Source organism: Corvus brachyrhynchos, unplaced genomic scaffold (assembly GCF_000691975.1).
Source record: "Corvus brachyrhynchos isolate BGI_N302 unplaced genomic scaffold, ASM69197v1 scaffold221, whole genome shotgun sequence".
Taxonomy (NCBI): domain Eukaryota; kingdom Metazoa; phylum Chordata; class Aves; order Passeriformes; family Corvidae; genus Corvus; species Corvus brachyrhynchos.
Window position 1 is genome coordinate 1,374,826 of NW_008236622.1, and position 24,530 is coordinate 1,399,355.

The following is a 24,530-nucleotide window of genomic DNA, read 5'->3' on the forward strand; positions in this document are numbered from 1 at the left end:
CTAAAATGTCTGCTTAGTTATTACACGATATAGCAAAAAAACTGATAGCATGTTATTTTAATAACACTGAGTGTTCTCATTCAGCTAATGATTATTTACATCATTTCTGACCAGAAAAAAAAATCGTAAGCTGACTAGGAGGATCTGTCTTTAAGTTTTTGTCTCATCAATACCTATAACTTCTGCACCTGTGTGTCTTTTTCTGTGTGAAGTAAACTGCCATGATGCTGCACCATGTACCACAGTGGCTCTGAAACACCCTGCCTGATCCTTTACCTGTAAACACCAAGATAGTACCTGCACACTTAGAAGCAATCACATAGTTGCATGGAGCCACAGTACATGTGATTGTGGTTTAACCTTTTAAAAGAATTGTTTTCTTGGTTCTATTAAAAAACAGAGATAGAGACTCTGGGAGGTTATGACCAGTTTTATTCTCATATAGTAAATGCAAAATCCTGAGGACTTTGAAGCATTCTGTAATTCAAACAAAGTTTTATTATTTCCTGAAATGCAACAACCATCAAAATATCATCTAGGTAGATTAACACTTTGTTGTCTTGCTTCTTAGAGTGCTAACAATCTAATCTACCACTACAATATACATTCCTAATGCTCCCTGTTCAGTTGAAGCAGGGAATTTCCTCTAATTTTGGCAAATGATATGCTGAGAGAAACGTTACTTAACTCACCACACAGCCATAAATCTGCTTTGTAAATCTTGCACTTTTTGGAAGGCTTATTGCTAAAACTTTTGCTTCAGAAGCACATTTAAGGGGTTTAGATTTAATAAGGTTAAAAACCATCTGAGCATTTTGAGACTACAAAGAAATAATATATCTGTAGTGTCCCTTGCGATAGATTAGAGACAGGACTTGGTTGCGGTAATGAATATAAATGGGATTCTTTATTAAAGCCACTGGACAGAAGCAGGACTGTAGCTCTGCTCTCCAGCTCCCAGGCTAACTGCATTCAACCTATGCTTTCTAACAGCACCACACAAGTCTATCCCAAATCCTGGCCTAGATTCAGCAGTTTTGGAAGGGATTGCCAAACTCAGTGAAACCTAGATGCTTAAATTGCTCAGCACTGGATACAACTTCCAGAGCATGCCCTGCCAAGGCTTGCACAATCCCTACATTTGCATGCACGTGAATTAAACAATGAAAAAGCTGGAGATTCTGCAAATGGGAATAGAAATATCCTCCATGCAAAAATCTTTTTTTTTCCCTGCAAGTTTAAGGATAAAAATAGGTCTGGAACTTGAAAGCCTAGATGTTTAATTTCTTTAATGCCATTTTAATTACAAAACTAACTTGAACAATAAATGTAAATATAGAGTGGAGAGAGGCAGACACCTCTCCATATGCCATAGCCAACATTATAGGCTTACTCCAGGTATTGGGGTTTTTTCATGGAGGCTGGACATGGAAGTTAATGAATGTTTATGGTCTTTGTACTGAATCCAGAGCATGCTCAAGGCATAGAAGAAGTAGGTAATGGTTATCATCTGCTCTGCTTTGGGCTGAGGAGAAAGGAACTGGATCATGGACCCTGAAAAGCCCATTCCTGTGGATGCAGCCCTGTGCTCTTCCTCTTCCTGCCAGGCCAAGGGACGTTGAAGACTTGCAGCCCACTGACTGGCAGAGAGACAGCAAAAGTGTCCCCTCCATCCCACAGTCCTGTTGCCCTGATCCTCCCAGCCCAAGGTGCGTAGAGCATGTGCAGGGGCTGCAGTGAAGAGCTGGGACAGCCCCACAATGGAGGGGAGGGAGTGATGGAGGATGTTGGTTAGGCTGTTAGGTCTCTCCCTCCCCCTCAAACTTCACTGGCTCCTCTGACCTCCCTGTTCCCACTCAGCAGTCCCAAATCTGCCTTCGCTCTGCCTGTTTTCTCTGCTGCCCACCTGCCCCAGCCCAGTGCCACCCTCATGCTCTTGCTTCAGGTGGCAGACACAGCCCACATCCCCCTTCCTTTCAGGGGCTGGGCTGCTGCTGATGTATTACACCTACAAGTGTGGATCTCCTTTGAAGCAGGCCCATCATGCTATTTCCAGACCACACTCACCATTAGGGATGTTTTTATTCAAGGATCAGCAAATACAGTGCCTTTTTCCTAATTTTTTCAGGATTGAGGGAGACTGTTTTCTCTGTATTCAGACAAGCTGTCTGGGTTCCAGTCTGAGGAGTATCTGCCAGAAACTCCAAGGTCCCTGCATGGAAAATAGACTGTTAGTCAAACACATTGAGTTCAGCTTCAGAAACTTCTCCAAAAAGAGCTATGGCAGACATTCAGGCTGTGGCACAATTTCTGTCAAAGGGGTTGTGGCCTCCCTTGTGCCCATACAGCCACACACCTTCCTCCAGAGCCTTCCCCAACAAGGGACGTTTGAGGGGTTTAATATCACAAAATAGGGACATGACTTTCTTACTTAACTGACAGGGAGATTAAGACAATGGGGTTTGGAGTAAGGCATGTGGTGGAAGACATTCAAAGGCCTTTGATTTGTACAGTGCTGACTGTTGGTAGTAGGGTTATCCTACAAAAAAAAAAAAAACAAACAATCAAATCCTGAGGCTCCCAAATTAGAGAATACATATAAAAATGTTACTCAGGGGTTTCTGATTTGTATATTCCCATCAGCCCCCTCCCTCCCTCTCTCTTCAATACCAGTGCTCTAGTGCTACACTGAGCAGGGGATCAGAATAAGCGGGAGGGTGCAGTGTAGCTGTGGGATCTCAGGATATCAAGAGGTGAAAGGGTGACACTGCCTTCTGATTTGAAGAGCTAACTTGAGGAAAGCCTATGATCACATCAGTGGGCCACATGTACCAAGTGAGTGTTGCACATGTCAATATATTAAACATATGTGGCTCTTATTTCCTATGTTAAAGGAATACAGTTTGCAAGCACCAAGGGTGTGTTGTTATTTCATATGAAGGGTAAAGGTGGATTAAGGGTGTTTCAAGATTTCCATGGTCTGATGACAATGAATACCTGCAAAATCCAACTTTGATTTTAAAGTTTTCCCAACATTTAAAATGTCTGCCTCACAACATTGGTGTGGGACCTGGTTTCATTTTAAAGGCTCATGGAAACAACCAGAGCAGCAGGAACAATAACAGCATCCTTTTAGAAAAATACAGGAAATCTTTTCAGCCAGATGCACTGCAGCACTGGGGCCACCATGAAAGTCTTGCAGTTAAAGAAACCTCACAACATCTTCTAGGCAAAAAGGGGATCATCACGTCTCCTAACACTTCATCTTGCATTAGAAATAATTCTTGCTCAAGGAAGAAAAAAAGAGCCAATAAAATGTTCAAACTTCATTCCTTTATTGACTTTTTGTTGCCTTATGTTATTAATAAGAATTTACAACCTAATTTACAGTGTAAGGTTTTAGTGAGGACTGTTTTTTTGCTTGTATGCAGTTTGAATTTTAAAAAATTTTGGGGCGTCATGAACCTGACAAAATCTTTTAAGAATTAATAGAGTTTTGTCTGGGGCCAGATTTTGTAAAAAGGTCTCTAAACTGGACCTTTATCTTTTTGTGTGAGAGGAAGTAGGATCTCCTGGGCACCTTATGATTGGGGGTTTGGGATATGAAAATGAGGGATTTGCATGTTGCAAACACTGCTCATGGCAGGGTATAGGTAAAGAGCAAAGGGCCAGCCACTTTGGAACAGAATTCCTGATTTGCAGGCCCCATGAGCACACTTTTAAGTGCCAATTTGATAGGTGGGAAGGCTATAGGGAGGCTTGGGGGATGAATATCACAGAACAGTAACACTATCACTTTCTTACTTAGCTGACAGGAAGATGAAGACAATGATCTTTGAAGCAGTGAATGTGGTGGAAGGCATTCAGAAGCCTTTTTACCTGTACACTGTTGATTATTGGTAGGGTTGCCCTGAAAAAGAAAAAAAAAAAAAAACAACAAAAAAATCCAACCAAACAACAACCAAAAAAACCCAACCCCGCAGCCAAAACGTGAGGCTCCTAAATTAGAGAATACACATTAAAATGTTGGCCAGAGGCTTCTGATTTGGGTATTCCCATTCTCTCTCCCTCTCTCTTTCCTCTCCAATACCAGTGCTGTATTGAGTTGGAAACATATAAATGTTACATGTAAGATGCAGCCTTACTGTTGCATCTTTATTCAACATCAACTTCCAGATGGGAACTATTTTTCATGGTTCATAAAGCCAAATCCAGCTGCTACATTTGGACCTACATAAGGAATCCACATTTTATTGCCTTAGCAGTGCATATAAAACAATTGCTGTTGTTTCTTTAGTACTGGTGCACCTCACATTTCTCAATACATTTTAGATATTTAAATTTTTAAAACTGTATTTTATAGTTCCTCATTTAGCTGTGCACCGTAACAAGATCCTGCTTTTACAACATTTTCTAGATATCTAACATAACTGAAAGAAAAACAACCACGGACAAATGGTATTCAATATAGCAGCCATATATTCAGTTACTTACTAAGAGTGTTCAGACAATTTCCTATGTAAACCGCAATGATATTAAATACTTCTGGAATCTCAGCTTTATTAAGAGACAGGAAGTGCAAACTCAGGAGTCTTTCCCCTCCCCCTCGGCTAATCTGACTCTTTGATAGTCATGTGTTAGGAATAACCATCGAGTTGCTCCTAACGAAAAATATTCCCACAGCTAAGAGAGAATTAACCCTTGTGAAACCTCAAAAGAGAGAGTGGAGTCCATGTGTTCACACAGAGAGAGAGAAAAAAATCCCCATTAGGAGGAAGTTTATGCCAGCAGCAGGTCTACACAACACTCACTGCCAGCTCTTCGATGCAGGCATAATTCATTTGCATTTTAGATGGTATTGTCAGAGCAACTACGGCGCATGCATTGCAGAGGAGAATTATCCAGCCTGGCAAAATTAGCCATCTTTGTGCCTCCCTGCCTCCCTCGCCAGCGAGGAGACGCGCTCTGCAGCCGCTCAGTCATGTGTGCTGGGGGTTTTTCTCTGCTCTCTCCCGAGCAGATGTCAGGCTGTTTGCTAGAAAGCAAACAAATCCCACAAAAAGCGCCGAGGTGGGACAGAGAGAGTTAATGCACTAGTATGACAGAGAAGCAAGTTTGCCGTGAATTGGGAAGCACAAACTATAGTAATCCCCACCCTGCTGAGTGGCTTCCCCAGAGGTCTGATACAGTGCCAAAGCCTCTTACGCATACTGAGACAAAGCTTATTTCAAGCCGAATTCAGCTCCTGAAGCCACCATACTGCTTCCTGACAGCCTCCAATTGCACTGCCTCTGTATTTGTGTTTCCTGCTGTTTATATTTACTTGTTCCCAGAGCCACAACAGCTACAAAAACAAATAGTTACTATTTGCGGGGCTCTGTATCAACACAGGTAAAGTGCTTCACTTCCCTTTTAGTTTTACAAAGATTGTGCAAATAGGCTTTTAATACCTCAGAGAGATTAATTTGGTAATTATAAACCAGTTTAGGAACACATGCCAAACAATTGGTCATATAATCAGCATCCTTGTTTCAGAGTATTAGCGCGGCTGAGGCAAAAGGTTTTTAAACCATAAGGGCTACACAAACACTCCCTTGATTATGTTGCTATTATTTCCCCATTCCACCGAGACACAAGCTTGAAATATCACTTTTTTGTTTGTCAAGTCCCCGTGGATGCTCTCCGGATCTGTGCTCCTGTCTCTTTGGCCCCTGTACAGCTATTGTGACAGAGTCTGATTTGGGTAATGGAGATCTCGTTTGATATATTTATTTAAAGAATCAGCTTAAGAAAGCCTAAGAGCCATCAATTCTCTTAATTAACTGCAGAGAAATGATTAATGCTATAAATATGGAATTGATCAGGAAAAAATTATCGTACACAGGATTTAATACGAGTTGTTCCACCAATATTTAAGACATTAAATATGATAAATCTGGTTCTGGGTAAAGTGTTCATAACTACACAAGTTATTTATGCACCTCAGAAAATTGCCACCACAAGACACCAGGGCTGTTAGGCTTCTAACTGGAGGGGGGAAGTGCTTTTCATGTAGAAAAAGTTACTTTTACAATATAAGAAACTCCCCAAGGAATAGGTCCATTTCAGCTATACTGCACTTTCTAAACCAGAGCAGAAATTTTTCAAAGCATTTTATTCTGGCCTTATCTAAAAAGAACATTTTCATTTCAAAACAGTTCCGTTTAAAATTAATTTTGTCTCATGCACATTGATGTTGTCTTAAACAATGCAGAAGTTTCATTTATCAGGAAATTTTAAAAAATACAAATTATTTTGTTGGAGGCCAGAAGATGGGCCTCCAAGCCTTTCCTTTCAGAAGCACCCACACCGAATGTTTCCCCCTGCTGAAAAAGAAGCAGAGAAAAGCAAAGAAAAATACCAGGCAGGGTGGCAATTCGGTCTGTTGCCATCCCACCAGTGCTCCTCTTGAAAACTGAACAGCAGTCCAGAAAGCCTGATCCTTAGGCCTGCTGCCACTACTGCCTTTGCACCTCCTAAAATATGTTTACTTTTTATTTCTTGTCTGTCAATCAAAACCCAACACAGGGGTAAGCAGAGAGAATCTAACCTGCACATTCAGCTTTTTTTGATTCCCACTTGTCACCTAGAACTGCATCTGAAGGCCTCTCTGGTGTGGCAGCCCTCCCTGACATACTAGCATTGTGTAAAAATAATTTGCATTCCCTGTGATGGCTGGTGTGGTCCACTGGGGCTGAGAGGGATGAGGAGGGGGGCAGGTGGAGGAACAGGGTGAGCCAGTGTGCCAGGCTTAAGGACTGCTGATAAAAGTTCTTGGAGTTGTCCCCCCACCCTTCAGTGTCTTTCTCACCACAAAAAGAATTAAAAGCTGAGCCAACAAATCCAGTGACATGGCAATGTCAGTGACTTTTACAGACATCTAGAAGACAGTACTTTTAGAGCTCGAGCATGCAGCATTAGAGACAACAGCTTTTGGTGGTTTTTTTTCTTTTTATAATAGCTAGTCTCACAATTCTTCCTGTCCCCACTGCCCCCAGTCCCTGGAGGATGAGAGTTATGGAAATAACAACTCCTGAGACCATTTCCCAAGAACTCTGTGCCTTGGTCCACAAGAAATGCATTGCCAGATCCACCCACATGCAACAAGTAAGACATCCTGGAGCAGTTTTAGGAGGAGATGTTAGAGAGACACAAATGTCACTGTATTCATGTACAGAGCATGGATCCACACATGGAAGGCTAAGCTCCCTTCCCCGGGAAGATGTGTGAACTTTGCCCAAACTTTTCCCCGCATTTGCTTTCCCCTCAGGATTACTCACCACCCAACACAGGGTGGGAAGGTCTGTCAGAGGTCATTCTCCCTCTGGACAGCCATATGGAGTTCTGTGGCTCTCAGAGACTGTTCAGGACATGCTCACCCACCACTGCAGCCTCAGCAGGGACAGAGGGGCCACCAGGAAAGATTCAGCTGCCTCTGGAATGAATACACAAAGGGCTGAGTCTCTGCCTCTGCCCAGTGGTGCTACCCACCTACAGCATAGGTAGAAGGGACTCCAGTGATGACCAGCAGTTTCAGGGACACTGACTGCCCCTTTAAGAGGCATAAAGAAATAAGAAAATCTGAGAAATTTTTCAATCTCAGATGGATCTCATGAAAGATCCCCTGAGAGCTTGGGGGAGGCAAATGTGCTGGCTGGTGGCATGGGACACAGATGGTTTTGCAGGAGAAGACTCAAAAGAGGGAAGTGACTGAGCACACGATGGAAACCAGCAGCTCACCTGAGCTCCTAGCTGGGGCACTGGATGACAGTAAATGGATGGTGTGGTACAGTGCCACAGATATTGCAGATATTGCAGAGGGAACAGTTGTACAATTAAACACTCAAAATCCATCTAAACTTCACACTTAAATAGCCTGAATACAAGCGCTTAAGAGAGCAAGACTGTCTTCAGAAAACTACAGAACTAAGGCTCCCAGGGCTCCCTGACATCCCAGCAGCTACCACACTCCAAGCAGAAAGCCATCTGTTTGGGACTGCTCTCCATCCGTGCTTCCCTGTGTCTGTGACCCCACCCTGTGGGAGAGGGGACATTCAGAGAGGACAAGCAAGGGCAGTGGGGTGCCACAGAAACAGTGATACAATGCATTTCAGTGGCCCCTGAAATCGAGGTGCTCAAGATTTCATTCTTGCTTGGATCCTCGGGCTTTTTATAATTTCAGGGATGAGACCAATTTATTTTTTATAGAGATGTGTAATCCGCCATTTCAACACACTAATTGAAATAGGCTGACATGCAGCTATGTGTCCTGTGAGCCTTCCAAAGCACATATCTTGGCACTTTCCACCAGAGGCTGAATGACATGGCTGGATACCCTACCACATCCTCTGTGTTTACAGGCCTCTGTTTCTACATTATTATTTTGATTGCTGGCTTTGCCAACAAACATCCAAGAGGCAGAATCCGCTTGGAGAAAATAATAGAAAGCAGAGCTGAAACAGATTTTAAGAGGTCAAAAATCAACTGTACCTATGCTATTTTTGACAGCTGTTTATTTAACTACTTTGTAAGGTCCTTCAGAAGTGGAAGTGCACACATTTTCCCGATGCCATCTGACCTGTTCTTTAATTATGACTTTTATAATGCCTAACCTAATTTTTTCTTCAAGTAAACGAAGTCTATATTTTCTTATCAATTCAGGGGAAAAATATTAGCTAATTTCTTTCCTTTCTTCAGCAACTTTTTAGGTATTTGGAGATTTTTAAGCTCCCCTCTGTACACTGTAAACAGCTCCCATCTTTCCAATTTCTCTGGTTCTGACCACTTGGCTCAGGATTCTCTCCTTTGCTTCATGTCCTTTTTGGAATGTAATGCCCAAAGCTTGCCCATGCTGAGGAAGGTAGAAGGACATATGCACCTGTCTTCCAGGTTACATCAATTAAAAAAAATTCTCAGTAGTACATTTTTCTTTTTTACAACATTGTGTCATTGAAGACTTAAATGGTTTAATTCATCATAACTTCTTTATTATTTATTATTTTCTTTAGAGTCAAATGTTTTACCCTCCATCTGCAGCCAGCTTTTGCTCTGTATATAGAGTAAGTACCTTTTATTTTCTCTCCATGATGAGTAACATTTCTTCCAATCATTTCTCCAGTATGATTTCCAGTTCCACCCTCCAACAGCTCTCCCAGGCTCACGTTCTTTGTGGCTGTAATGATTACATTTGGTTTTTGCACCCAGGACACTGCTGACACTAATCAGTGAGAACAGACCACAGCACAGGATCCTGTTTGGTGCAGATTTCCATGTGAACAGTGATGATATTTCCATCAATAACTGATCTCCAAATATATTCTTCCAACCAGGAAAATACCCATCTTTTGGAAGGTTTCATCAAAATTATGTTTCCTTTACTTTTTTAATGAGTTTATCAAGAGTTATCAAGAGAGGGAGAGGTTAAATGGGGTTTGAGGTATTCACAATTTTTCCTATAAGATATTTAATAAATCTTGATGAGGCCTGTGTGCATAGTGAAACAGTCTCAGAAGCCTTACTTAAAGCCAAGTTCCCCGATCATGTTACTGGACCAGTACAGCTGCTAAGAATACCCTCATGACTCCAACTGACAATATCCTACAGAGTGTATTGCAGACATGAAGACAAATGCCGTGAGGTAGGGCAGAGATGTCACCTCCTGAAAGATGGAGGGACAGAAAACTGACTCATACTCAGAACTTGCATGGTTCCATCCCAGTTATTCTCTTACTATTACTCTTCAAACTCAAAGTTTAGAGATGTGAACTTGTTAACAACTTTAAATATATTTTTACAGACACTTGATTAGACCTTCACAACACAACTACTAAAAGCATGAATACAGCCATAATCTTTCCTTAACAAGGAGGTAAATCTTTTTTAAAAGGAAACTACCTGCCCGTCTATGTGGTTAACCATAAGAAAATAATTCCATTAGGAAAATTAGAAATTATACTTCTCAGAAAGCCAACTCCTGACAACCAACTGAGCCTATGTTTAAAGAGTAGAGTCACAGAGATATAAACTAAAATGTATACACTGGCAAATAAATTAGAGTTCAGTAATTAATGTGAATTGTAAAATCTTGTGTTACTCAATGACAACAATTACCATTAAAAATTTTTATTATTCACATTTGAAATACCAGCAATCTAACAGGCCTCTAAAACATCTATTTTGGTTGCTAGTTTAATTATCTTTCAGCTATATAGTCATTCATTTCAGAAATTAAAAAAGAAGAGTTTACATACGGGGGGAAATGCGGTAGCATGGTAGGAGAATTTCTTGGGGGAAACTTCAGGCAACCAATTTTACATCATTGCTCAAGCTGCCAGCTTCACAAAATTCAGAAATGGGAGCTCAGTTTCACCTATGGTGAAACTGAGGAGCCAGCCATGTACTTCTGATCCATATCTTGGTTTAATTGCTGTAGGATCACTCAGGACTGCCACTGAGGCTGAAAGCCATGCTAGGAGAATTGCTTAAAGTCACAGACAGAAAATGAAGACAAGAATTCACCTCAGCGGTTTGCTGAGGACATCAACTACATACCTCCTGGTGCTTTTTCTTGGCATTTCAAGAGAAGAAAAGATTCTAGCTCTTCAGAATCAATGACACACTTTTTTCAGTTTTCTAGTCTTTTGTCTTTCCCTTCTGTTTTGATCCAACCTGCCACAATGATGTCATTTACCTTTCTGGTCAGAGGCACCACCACACCTTGTCTCAAATTCTGCCATATTTTCAGAATGACACACTTTTTTCCCAAAACTTATCTGATAGTAAGTGGTATATTATTGGTTATACCTTGTCAGTTTGATATGTGCTAGTGTGTGAAAAGGGGGCTCTGTGAATTCACTGAAAATGAGAGCAAATAAAACTATCTACATAAAAGCTCCATGAAGGGAAATAAATAACTTGTTTTACCATAATGGTCCTTTAACCCTGCTTTCATCCATTATTTTGATTTTACTTGAGATCTTCAATATATCTTGCATTCCTACACATCTCTTAGGTGGTCAAAAAAGCCTTCTTTGCAAAGAGAGGTGCATGCCTGAAATGCTCTTTCCTCCACTGGGGATCCAACAAAACATATTAGTTACCTTAAATTAAAAGGAAACACTCAATAATAAGGTATACAGGGATGTGTTTGCAGCAATCCAAAGTGGCAGATGGATTTGAACCCTAATATGCAATTTCTCTATACATGCAAGGTGCTATGGGCCAGTAGAGCACCCAGGCTGCTGAAAGCATGAGGCACAGTGTGTGTGAGCTATACTTGTGTCTGTAGGAGCCACTTGCATGGAGGGGTGCACATTACTGGAACCAGGATTCACCAAGCTCCCTCCTTTGCCTCCCATTGGAAAGGGCAGGACAGTGCAGGAAGAGGGAAAAGAGACAAGAGATATTCAAATCATCAGAAATGAGAGGAATTAATAAATACCAGTCTACTCGCCATAAACAGTGTGTGATTTACTGAAATAAACATTACCTGCACTCCTGAAAAAACTCAGAGCCCAATGAATGTGAAATACCTGTAGAATAAAAGCTTCTAGGCACTTGAAAGGGTCACAATAGAGACCCATGATAGGAGCATGAAAGACATAATAGGGTCAAAGGCAGAGTGAGTGATGCCAAAAATAGTTTTTTATTTGCAGCATTTTCAGATCTCATTTCTCCCCTTGGAGTGTTTTGGTTGAGAGGGGCTCTGGGCAAGCCATGCAGCAAGGATGGAAGCACCTGCCTGCACGGGAGGGCCTGCGCCATTACAGCAGACATCCAGAGGGAAAACAGATTTCCCTGCTCCAAGCCTGATTGTCCTACAGTCTGTTGCGTTAACAGCATAAACAAATGTCTACAATAGCCCTTGCTCTTCTGCTCTGAAAGAAATAAGAAAAGACCTTTCTGAAGCTTCTAGGGAGAGAGACAAGGAGGGCAGAGCAGCTTCCCTCTCACTTCTCTGACTAATGTCACTGTTCCTGTGGCCAAAACATGTTTGTTGCTAAGCAACTATGTATATATTACACTCTTCTGCTTCCATTTGGGATTTAACATATGCATTTTCACTTTCATCTCTGATGCATACTTACATTTGTTTGCAGTGGGTGCCAGAGTGAATGGAAGCTGTCCAGTATGGGATATGCATAAGAACTGAAAGGCACACAGTGATTTACCAATGTGCATCATTGTTTCGCAGCATAGTTCAATGGGAAACCCACTGAGTGCCATTCACCAGCAGTTGGAACAATTTTTTCATTCAGGATTGATGCTGGTTGCTGTATAAGAGCTATTGGTTCAAGAAGTGCAGCAGTTCTCAGATGTCATGAGGAAACATAGCATGGGGATAGTCTGACTGTTAATTATTGAAGATGGATTCTTTCTACAGCGATAAAAGAGGTCCGTTCTTTCACCTGAAGTTTTCTGTTTTATGCATAAATCCACTTTATTCTACACCTCACCCACTTACTTGACAGGCAATTGAAAAAAAAAAAAAATTACCTTTTTCTTTTGAATTGCATGCAGATGACCCAAATCAGTAGCACCCATCGCTCACATTTTTCTATGAATCAAATCTAAAAAGAAATTAAAAGAGGGTAAAGAGAAAAAGAAGGCAGGACTTGAGAGTTCATTTATATTACAGTCTGTAACAGAAGGAAAAAAATCAGTTTTAAAAAAACCACATTGTAATGAAATTATAAGAGAATGCTATTAGTCATGTCTGTACATTTATCCACACTGTGAGTTCAATAATTATATCAGATGTGACATGGAATTTACTAAACAAAAGTCCATGCTATAACAAAAAGGGTTTGGTATTGTCTCTATTAATAAGCATTGAAGAATAAAACATTGGGGGAATTCTTGAAGTCTAGGTCATTTGGGTTTTGTTATGCCTTTCAGTTTAGCTTAATTTCCCACTGGAAGTTTCTCTCTAAGTGTAGTCCTAGGATTATCATCACATAAGGAAAAAAAACAAAATACTAAACTCAGTTCGTTCTTGGTTTTTCCTACTTTCTCCTCCCTGGAAGCCAGGACAGGAGAGGGAGCACAGAAAGGAGTTGAGGCAACCTTTACACCAGCCATAGCTGTTACACTCTCTTCTCTAAGGGAAGACTGAAGGTTTTTTCTTTCCCCTGAAGCTCATGAAAAATGAACTTATGAAAAGGAATATGATATGAGAGCAACTTGCTTGCCCACTCATATGCACTGATTCAGGGCTGTCTCAGTTGGAAGAAAAACTTTGCTCTGGGTGTGCATCAGTACAATGGGTTAGGGTATGATAGTTCTCTCCCTGACCTGCTCTTCCATAGAAGAGGTGTAATAATTCAGTGTTATTTTACGTGCTGGCCCTCTTTGCTCTGTGAATTTTCTGCATCCCAGGTCTATGCAGAGCCTTCAGCTGGAGCACTGATGGCAAATCCATGCCATGGAAGAGTGCCTGTTACACTGCTGGATTGGGCAAAACAGGCTGCTCTGCAAGCAAGAATCAGACTCAGCAGTTAAAAAAAAAAAGATGCAATTAAAAAAAATAAAACTGTGCTACACCTTTAAAGTGTCCTGAGTCAGGAATCAGCTGCTGTTTGAAAGTTGCCTTCATGCAGGACAATCTGCATTTAGCACTTCCCCACTGGCCTCAGGGCCACACAGCAGCTCTGCAGATAACAGAACTGGTAACACACACAGACTACCTTAAGCTGAAGTTTACGTGAGTTAAACTGTTCTCAAGAGCCACAGAAATGTCCCTGCTTGCCCCTACCACTGTACACATACACTCTCCAAAATTTGAAATTCACTGCACAGCTGAAGGACTGGAAACAGCTTCTACATTTAACTTTTGATCTCTGGACATTTTGCCATCCTTTAGAAAAGCACTGCTTTCTTGATTCACATTCCTGGTGCATTTGAGTCCCCCCAATATTAAAAGAGAATGTAGCTTAGAGGATGATTTATAATACTATGTACATCTATATTTCTGCCACAGTATCCAAGAGGATGACCAAGACTCCTTTTATATTCTTAAATATGCTTTAAAATTTGAAAAATAAGAAGTAGCTTCAGTCCATGCCAACTGAGCAGCCTTAGCAATTTAAGTTGGTATCCACAGCGACATGACCAGGTCAAAAAACCAGCATCTTTGGTCACAGCTGAAGCTAGGGCTATTCTAGAGGCACATTCAAAAGCACCCTCCATGCTTAGTGAGCATACCCCTCTCTTCTCCAAATTAGCACATCACCTACTAAAAAAATAACAACAAGATCTAGAGTACCAGTAAAAGTATTATTTCTTCATTTCAGAAGTCATCCTGAAATGTTCAGCTGCAGAGGTGATTTTTCATTGTTTCCCCCAGAGTCTACATTTGGGGAATATTATGGAAAGCTGAAGCTAACACAGATGCACACATTCCAGGGATTTGTGCGAAGTCCTGCCACTGCAAGCCCAACAGAGGCGATGAACCTTTGTGGACCTTCCAGGAAGCTTGTGAATTTTGTTGCCAAGTTCAAACAGCTCTAAAATACATAAGGAAATGAGATCCCATGGTATTTACACAAATTCCCATGTCAGATATAAACAGCTACCTTTGTCTACTGTTCAACAAAAAAGCAAACTTGCATGAATCTTTCCCAAACGTAGAAGTGGTTATACCATTACAGTGCTAAATCTGGCAAAAGGTACATGAAGTGTGTGTGCAGAGACTGCTTTTGAGGTTTTGCAAGGGTAAAGGTGTCACTGTGATACTACATTTTTAAATGTGTTTTACCTGCTGTTTCCTTCCTTTTAATGTATATTTATATATTATTTATACATATATCTATCTAAGAGACAGTCACAAAATCAATAATCGTATAGCACTCTAATACTAGTTGTAACTCAGCAGATACACAGAATAGAATGCTTTTTTTGCTTCTCGTGTTTAACTTTTTTTTTAAAATATCTAACAATTCATCCTGCCTTTAGGAAAATATTCATGAAGCAAAACTGGCAATAGAAAAATAATTATTTGAAAAACATTATATGAGGTGAGTTGTTGCTTCCCTACTGGATGCCAGTTTAAATTGAGCTAATTTGTTTTACCAGTAGCTTAAGAAAACCCCAGCACAGCAGCATGACAATTATATCCAGGTGCAAGGACTTAATTCAACAAATTCTAGGTGGATCCTTCCAGTCAGCTCAGTGGGCCCCATCCTCAGCTGTGGCTAAGAACAGATGCCCTTGAAAAAAAAAAAAAAAACAACTCTGTAATCACGATCCATTGAATGTTTGAACAGTGAAGCTGAAATGTGTCCAAAAAAAAAAAAAATATAAATCATATTGCTATGGCCAGAGTATCAATTGAAGCATGATTGAGAAACAAGAACATCTGAAGACATAAATCTGAGAAAACAGATGCTTTTTGCACTATTGTTACATTACGAATGTAAAAACAATAGCTCATCTACAAAATACAAGAGTATGGTTCACCAGTTCTCTAGGATTTAGAAGTGACACCTGAAAAATTAAAGTCAAATCTAGCATTCTGATTTGGGGAACACTTTAATAAAACAATCAAACTTCAGGACTTGCTGTTTTAGTTGGTCTATGTCTTGACACAACAAAAGTTAAAACATTTTCAAAGGCAAGATTTCAGGGAGGAATTCAGCATAAACCAGCACCACATACATACAGATCATAATACAAAAAAATTAGATTTGTGGGGGGTCTTGATTCTTTAGGACCCAACAACTGCACAAGTATAATAATTTTCAAGCTTTATTTTTGACAACCTGCAGTAACACACTAATGGTCTGCTCCTGACTCAGGCAAAATATAGATTGAATTCAAACAGAAAGATACTTTTATAACACTTTGTTTACATATCATTTATTGCAATGGGTTAAGACCAGGAAACAATTAACATCTAAACCCGCAGTGTCACATGCTTATTTAATTGGTGAAATACTCCCAGATGTGTACATGTTTTACTGAACTGTGCACAATGTACAGTTACAGACAATCATTAAATTAGCAAGACCAACTAAAGTTCATAAATGCATTTGTATCAAAAATACTGTATATGTGTATGCATGCCTAAATGGACAATGATGGCATTGTTTGGGAACTTAGCCTTATGTTGTTACCATTTGGTAATTGTTATCATAATTCATGTATTCCAATTTTTGAATAATATTGCAAAATCCATTTTCTCTCCTACAATTTTTACAATCAGGAGTTTACAAAATACATCCCAAAAATGCAGCATTTTGTGCTATTAAGAATTTCAACTTTAACTAACACTAATTAGAGGTATACCAGATGACTCTGATTAAACTAGTGGGTAGTGCTTATTCAGATTTAATGTGAGCAATCTGGACATTTTGAAAAACAGCCAAGCTGGGCTCAAATAAAAACCTGCCAAAAATCCAAACTCTGAATTCAGTCAGGCATGTAAGACTGGTTCCCATGAACATTAAAAATAAAATTCAAATCAGTTGGAAGTCTTGGTTTCCTTCAAATGAGAGAACAACCTCCCAATACCCTCAAGAAATATTTCTGCCCTGCACAGGCTGCCCTTTCAAAGCCACCTCTCAGCGCCCAGAACAAACCAGGGAAGAAGCAGCAAAGACAGGCTACTGGTTTTGTCGAGTGTATCAGCTCTGACATTGCTGGATACTGGTTTCTAGGTGAGGGTGGAGGCAAATAAGATGAGGGCAACTGCGAGTTGAAACACATTTTCCAAGACTGTCATCCAGAAATCGAGAGACATGCTTTTCACTAGCTTTTAATTTAAAACACACTGTACAGAGACATATCTTATTCATCTGAACCTTTGAACATCTGATGTAAGGTGAGATTTAGGGATCCAATGTAGAGGGGCTGAGTTTTCTGCTGGTGTAAGATGACATAACCACTTCAGATAATGGACTTGTGGCTGCTTATACGCACATTTGGATTTTATAGAGTCCCCCTCTTCCATATTGTTCACTTGCAGTGTATGTTTTCTATTTATGCTGGCATTAACTTGGAAAGAAAAATCAGAATCTAACCCACTGTGAGATAGTGTATCTTAACTAGTGCTCAATTACAGCTAAATCCATCAATTTGGGTAAATTTAAGAACATAAAGGTCTTGAGTCAAAATTCAATGGGTATTCATCTCTTCTTTTACATATACCTCCAAAATTCATAGTTTCAAACATGAGAACAATGAAGATTTAAGAAAAGGGCCACTTTTGCACTGCCTATTGCTGTACTGTGCAAGTACAGTGCTCCTCCAGGTGAGCTTATTTTCTAAAGCTGTATTTCTTTAACCCAAGATGCCTAAAGACAGGTAAGGACTCTACAGATGTTAATCCAAACCACCCTGGGCATATTAAGGTTTTCTAAAGTGAAAATGTGCTTTGTAAGGCCAAAGGGTCAAATATTTAAGATTTTTAAGACGTCTCCTACTGGTGAACAACCAAATTATTGGATTTCAACAAGGCTTCTGAACTATGCTGTTTGAAAAAGAATCATGCTCTCAATCAGTGTAGGTTTTAAAGAATTATCACTTGATTTTTTTAACTCTATTTTGAAAATAAATTGCTGCCTTAAACAAAAGGCAAGATCTTGCTTTATGAAACATTAATTTTTAAGAAGTTTTGGCTGTAATTTTTGTGCTTTCTTTGAATGGTAAGAACATATTAATCTTAGATATTAGACTCCCCACCTCCAAACCTTTTAATTCTGTATGCAAACATCAGTTCAAAATTGAACAGGCACAGGCAGGAGATGTTTTTTATCTGCAGTATTTTTTAACAAGTGAAATTGCCAAAAAAGAAGTTAGGGGTTGAGATTTTCAAATTCATGCTTATATGAAATGAAATTTAAGTTCGAATTCTGGTTTGAAAATTCATCTGTCAAATAAGAACATTTAACAATAAACTCATATCTCTAAAGTAAATTTCACCAGAAATACATAGCTTGTGTAGGATTAGCTTTTTACTTATTACTGTATCAGTCTGTTGAGGAAACATTTTAGAAATAAAACCTGAAAAATAAGTAAAATTAGCATATGATTAGAAAATAAGTTACTCTATATTTTTCTGATCAATTTCTAAAATATTTTTAGCAGTGCTTAACAGTGCAGTTTATTTTTGCTTCGAACACTGTTCCAAGTATCTGTTTTAGCCTATATTCCACAATGGATGGTTACATCTATAATCATTATTGGTCATCGGTCATTAATTTATTTCAGAGTACATACCTCTGTGGGCAGTAATTACTGCACAGCCTTCAAAGAGATATCATTAACAAAATGAGAAGATAGAAAATATGTTAATTATGGTAAATGTTCTACTGGTTTCTCCCTAGAAAAAACATGCCTGGAGATTAAGATCATGTGTAATTCTTTCCTAGACAATATAATGTAATTTATAAGAATGAAAACTAGAGCACATTACTAGAAAGAGGACGACTTTCAGCAATTTCAAGTTTCTTGCAAGTACTTTCATGAATCAAAATGAATACAAATATTTCATTGAGTCTAATTCCCAATACTTTCAAGTTAAAACCCTTTTATGTCAAAGTGTGGTAGAAGCAAGAATTTTTCATACACTGTGTTTACACACAGTCCACCGTCATTGAATCCACCCATGTGTAACTTTAACTAGTGATAGTGAGTTGGATGGTTAAGAAACCTTATGGGCCTTTGTAAAAGGTTTGCGTAGGTAGAGATCCTTTTAGGCTCCATAAACAGACGACTTTCACTGGTGAAAATACTGTTTGCCCAAACTCAGTAAAAATATTTTCCAGACCAAATTTTCAGCGAGTACTAATATTTGATGAAAACATCATTTGAATCTGCTGTGTGAAGTTTTGCTGTCCCATAGCTTGGAGTTCAGAGCTGGCTGTTTTCAAAAGGTTCAGAGAAGGTTGGGTGCAGGAAACAAAGCAACCAAAAAAAAAAAAAAAAAAAAAAAAAAAAAACAACCCAAACCTAGGCACATCACATTTCTTGACTCATTTATTCTTAAATGCAAGACCTTTTAGACAATTCTTACAAGAAGATAGGAAGCATATTTTTCTTGTTTTCCTCTAAGATACCGTGATGGTTTTGCTTCAGTTTCTCCTGGAACACTGTATAAAATAGCATGTCAGGGAAACTGATTTAAATCTGAACTTTTTCCACATAAAACACATTCACAAACAATCATCTAGACAAGCTTTTCCTGTACAAGCAATGCCACCAATATCCTACACATGATCTTATTGCATAGCCTAGTGAGTGCACAGACTTGCATATTCATAATCTATGAGGCAAAAAAAAAAATCTGCCTGTTGAAAATGTGTGATTTGCATGGTGAGAAAGTGCTGGGAGAAAACAACTTTGCCAGAGGTTCACCTCAGTCTGGTCATTGCCTTGACCATAAACTCCTCAGGCTTCCCCAGGAAGATTTTTATTTTTAATTTGTATGGAGAATCAAAAGGGAGGTGATCTTTTACACATGACCAAGAGCACATCAGCAGAGACAGGAAGGCAGAGGGTGACTTTGGATCTACAAGAATGCTCCAGCAAAAACTGGAGTCATTCTGAATTTATATTTCTTGGACTACATGGAAACTGAATGTGCGAATGCCTGTGGAAAAGAAAGCAAACAGAAAGCCTCTTGATTGCTGACATGGGTGTGTAGGATTCATCTGAACCAACATTTGCCAATGTGGTTTTTGAAGTGTTTACCCAGCACTGTATGAGACACCAGAGTGAATAAACTAAACTGAAACAATTATTTCCCATAGAGCAAAAGTAAACACTCCATGGATATCTGACTAGAAAATGTGCTATGGCACATCAGAGTGTTTTGTAGGCCATTGTGACTCCCTTAATGCCCTTAACAAATCCATAAGTTGGCTATTTAACAGTAACTGAGATAGATCAAAAATTTACCTTTATATACAGAGTCCGACTTCCCTTCAAAACTGAACAGATTAAGCACCATCCGCTGGTGTCCTCTCTGACAGCTCCACACTTGAGTGGATCATATTGACTAAACCTCACAGGCTAGACAAATTCTTAGCTTTTGAAATAACTTGAGCTCAGTTTTTAAGCTCTCTGACATAGCAGTCAAAACTCCACTAACATGATTTACAGTTAAATTAAACATAAAAACATCATCATTAAAATAACTGTGATAAGGTTGAGACCTAATGCCTCATACGCTTTTTAAAGGCAGCCAAATATATAAACACTTTGGTCTGTGGTGCCAGTCAGTAGAGAAACATAACTACATGCACTGTTATGCAGCATGCATGATTTGCAGGCTTTCAATATTTTATAAAATATTCCCAATCCTTAGCTTGATTCCGTTTTCGCCAAATTCACAATTATTCATGCACTTTATCCATTGATGTTTTATTTTAAATGTAAAGCTCTAGTAAGTTCTCTGTTCCATTTCTAGAAGATTACAAGAGATCAGAATAAAGTGTTTTGATTTTTTGAGTACTGAATAGCCAATAAAATCAATCTATTTCAGTGAGAGATCTAACACAACACTGTTTGCAAAAAAGAAAAAGCTTTTGTAGTTTTCAAAAAAAATTAAAACAGTTCCCCTAAGAAAAGTGTTTTCTTCCAAAGTTTAATCAAAATGTGAATAGAAAACATTATATTTCTATAGATTCCTGCCTCACCAACTAGTATAGCATCTAGGCCTGGGGTAGTATGAACTTGATAATTCAAATACAGTCTTAATTTGAAATCCTTTTAAAAATACTTAGAGGACCTTAAAGGTATTTTATTCTCCTCTCAGGGAGAAAAAAATCCTCAAACGAAAAGCAAGCACCATAAATACACACTTAGTATCCCAAATAATCTCTTGACAAATATCTCAACAATACCTTGGTGTATGTTCTATGCATCTGGTGAAAACATGTCTTTTCTCCAGTTATACTTTGTCAAAAGGTCTGGTCCTTTGTACATCATTATTAAGGAGAAATGACCAGATTTAGTAATAAATTGCTTCTTCCTTCCTTATACCCCAGATCTCTACCCATTTTCAATAGGTGAAGTGAAACATACTGAAATGCTCATGGATATTATCAGCTGGAAAAAGTTGTCAAAATAATAAAATACTCACTTCTTGCAAGCATTTTTCATCAAAGCGTTTTACAGGTGGTTCCATCATTCCCACTTCCTCTAATAGAGGAACCAAGATGCGGATATGATAAAGATGACAAGCTTACAGGTCTACATCAATGTACACTAGCTGAGAATCTCAAATACTCTTTAAATTTCCTAACTAAAAGCATAAGTAGGATTCATCAAATGAGAATGAGTGCTAAGACAATGTCCACATATACAGGATTTGAGCCAAGTATCACAAAGAATATGATTGAAGTCAGGGAAGTCTGTCCTGGGGAATGCAAAGACAGGAAGAGAGAGCATCTTCCATGGGGCTCCTTTTATGAGTGATGAAGATGAGCCCTGGTTCTGATCTACCCTCAGCATGAGGAATACAGATGACAGCTTGCTACAACTCCCTCAAAAACAGTCAGATGTTTTCTGCCCTCTCCAATAGTGTCCAGCTTATTGGGAGGACATTCTAAAATCTCTGTGTTTTCTAGCAGATGACATTTTGCAGATCTCTTTAGATTTCCCCAGCCGAAGCCAAGCATCACACCTTTCAGCAGTAATATCATCAGCTCTTAAGGGCCCCACACAATGAGGCGCTACTCCAGCGTGCTGCATTTTTATACTCTTATCTGTGCTTTGGAACACTAGGAAAATACCTGAAAAATTATCCTGAATCTGCTTCCTTCCTGGTGAAATCAGGAGGTATTACATCATCTTTCCCCATTTCTTAGCATACAAATTCCCTTTCAAGTTCCTTCAATGGCTTCCCCTTCACCTTTTGTATCATATTCTAGTATTTCATCTTTACTTCAAGGCACCACACTCTACCAGTCCTTCCTGTGTGTCAGCTCTCCTTTCCTCATAGTAAACCTCCTGCTGGCTGTACTCCTCTCACACCACTCCTCCTAATGCTTCTTCATAACCTTCTCTCATGATTTTTTTTAAATGCTGCCACTTTTACACAGAAAATCCGTTCCAGCTCTTGAGCACCAGCTACTCTTTTCCACTGAATTATTTCCATAAACTATTTCTTTTCAAACCTTATAAGAAATGTTTAAATGTATACTGCAGAAAGTTATTTGGGGTGTTTTCTGTTTGTGGTAACTGGGTTTGATATACAGCTCATGACAATCATGGAAACTATAGAACTCACAAAATATGCTGAAAATGAAAGTCAAAGAATGAATTCAAGATAATACTTCAGAAAAAAGTAACTAATAGTTGAGGGTGCTACATTACTAATACACAGATTAAGGTAAAATAATATTTGTTGAGGAAAACAGTGCTTGCTCCATGTCTAAAATATCATTGGTTTTGAGGTAGCCAACATCGCTCAGACAGGAAACCTTGGGGTTATGATAGCGCCATGAAAATATCACTCAAGTACTTGGTAACAGTCAGGTCATTCACGCATGGAACAGAAAACAAAAATAAAGTCGTCTGTTCTTTCATTGTACAAATCCATGCTTCTCCTACATTTTGCAAGCTGTGGTTAATTATAAGACCTCCACCTGGAAAAATGTCTTAGAACTGGAGGATACACAGAGAAGAGCAATAAAGGTGAATGGTTCCTATGCAAGGCATGACTCAGTTAGCTAAGACTTTTCATCCTGGAAAAGAGATGGCTTAGGGGAAAAATTATGAAGGTCCACAAAACCACAAGCAACCATGAGATAGAGATGAATTGCTCTTTCCTTTTTTCAGTACAGGACATGGTGGTCAAAGGAAGCCAGTTGATCCCAATTCAAAACAAACAAGCAGCTCTTCATTCATATGTAGCAAAATTATGTAAATCCTTGCCAAATGACGTGGCAGAAACACTTTACTGGGTTCAAGGATAGGCTTAATAAGTACTTGAAAAGAGATCTGGAGAGGGTTAGTAAACAGACAAGCCACAGTGGTCTTAAAGTCCCTAAGCCAGAATACTTAGAAGCCAGAAAAATACTCAGTGGACAGATTTTACACATTTGCCTTGAGCATGTTGTATAATCTTCCCTTGACAACCAATTTTGGCCACTGTTACAAAAAGAGTAATGTTAGACAAGCTCTTGCCTGAACTACTGCAGTTGCTCTTATGAAATTATTTCTGAACATTATTAAAAAAATACTCAGAACACACTTCATGTTTTTGAGCAATGCTATGTCTTGAAAAAGCATTAGCACCAAGGGAGAGAGGAAAGAATGTGGTGTTTCATTGGGCTCTGCTATGATCCAAGGCTGACTGAGATTTTAATAACAGGAGGCAAACTGAATATAAGTCAGTTTAGAGATAATCTCACATGTACAAGACTGCTTATCTAAACCATTCCTGTATGTTAGACCCAATTTGTGTTTTACACAGTTTAAGGCTGACTGGAGCTCTCACAATTTTATAATAGATAATGCCTGGGATCATTCAGAAACACACTGAATGTAGGTGAACAATCCCTTGGCTTTGAGGGAAGGCTGAAGAGCTGTGAGGGAGGTTCTGAGTCTCTGCTTACCCTGTGTCTTCAAACATTCCTGGGAGACTGCAGTGGAATAAGGTGCTGCCAGCAACCTTTTGAAAATCTTGGCCAATAAAAAAACATAGGCTGCCATCAACAGCCACATCACTTCTCAATGTTCTCTTTACCGCTTATGTGAACCAGTACCATCTCCTTTCTTGTTGCATACATCAGCAGAGCACCCTATCATGGATTAATAAAGAATAATCCAGCAATAAATTATAGCCAGAGAACCTGGAACAGATTTCATGGGCTGACGAGACTCTGGCTAACATACAGCACTCACAACACTTGGAACATCTCCTGCGTCAATGATTAACACTTCACTGAGCATTCTGAATACATAAGGTATTTCATAGGCAGTAGCTGACCTTAATGAGGGCAAAAGATAAGTGAGCTTTTCAAATCTTGGGGGGAAAAGTGGTCTGAGAACATTTCAACCGTGACAATATCCTGAGTCAACACATTGTGGCTATAGAGGCAGGACTCTACAAAAATCCCTTGTGAAAGGTTTCAAAATACCAATAAAAGCCAACTTTTATACACCACTTAGAAAAGTCTTGGAGTGCATATGTTTCACAGGGAAGATGCATACACATCCAGGCCTTCACTCCAATAAGATTTAGGAGTATGCCTGCCACGTTAAAGGACGTGCTAACTGGAAGCCATCCCAGTACAGGACATTGCTGCAACCTCTGAATACCTTGCAGAACACACACGTGAGGCTCGTGGCTCTTTTCTAGGCTTGTGCAAAGCATCCTGGAGACCCTTCTTATCTATATAATTGTGTAATTATAAGTGTATAATGGCTAGAATGAGGTGCTAGAAATGTGAACTGTTCTTCAGACACAACATGCTATTTAGATGGGTGTTGCTGAATGAAGCCTGTGGTGTTCTCTCTCTGGATTCACATTTAAACCATAGCAC

General features: G+C 39.3%; 1 long non-coding RNA gene across 2 annotated transcripts in view; it reads right to left on the minus strand.

Annotated features, from left to right (window-relative positions):
- LOC108444754 overlaps positions 1-24,530 on the minus strand; it is a 65,502-nt gene that overhangs the window by 6,512 nt on the left and 34,460 nt on the right. Inside the window, exons 2-5 of one of the 2 annotated variants that reach the window (XR_001859420.1) lie at positions 12,535-12,608; positions 3,805-3,910; positions 2,432-2,539; positions 2,068-2,212 (exon numbers count right to left, since the gene is read on the minus strand). This is a non-coding gene — a long non-coding RNA (uncharacterized LOC108444754). Of the gene's footprint in view, positions 1-2,067; positions 2,213-2,431; positions 2,540-3,804; positions 3,911-4,494; positions 12,480-12,534; positions 12,609-24,530 lie in introns of those variants that run through there. The other variant, XR_001859421.1, reaches the window with a different exon arrangement.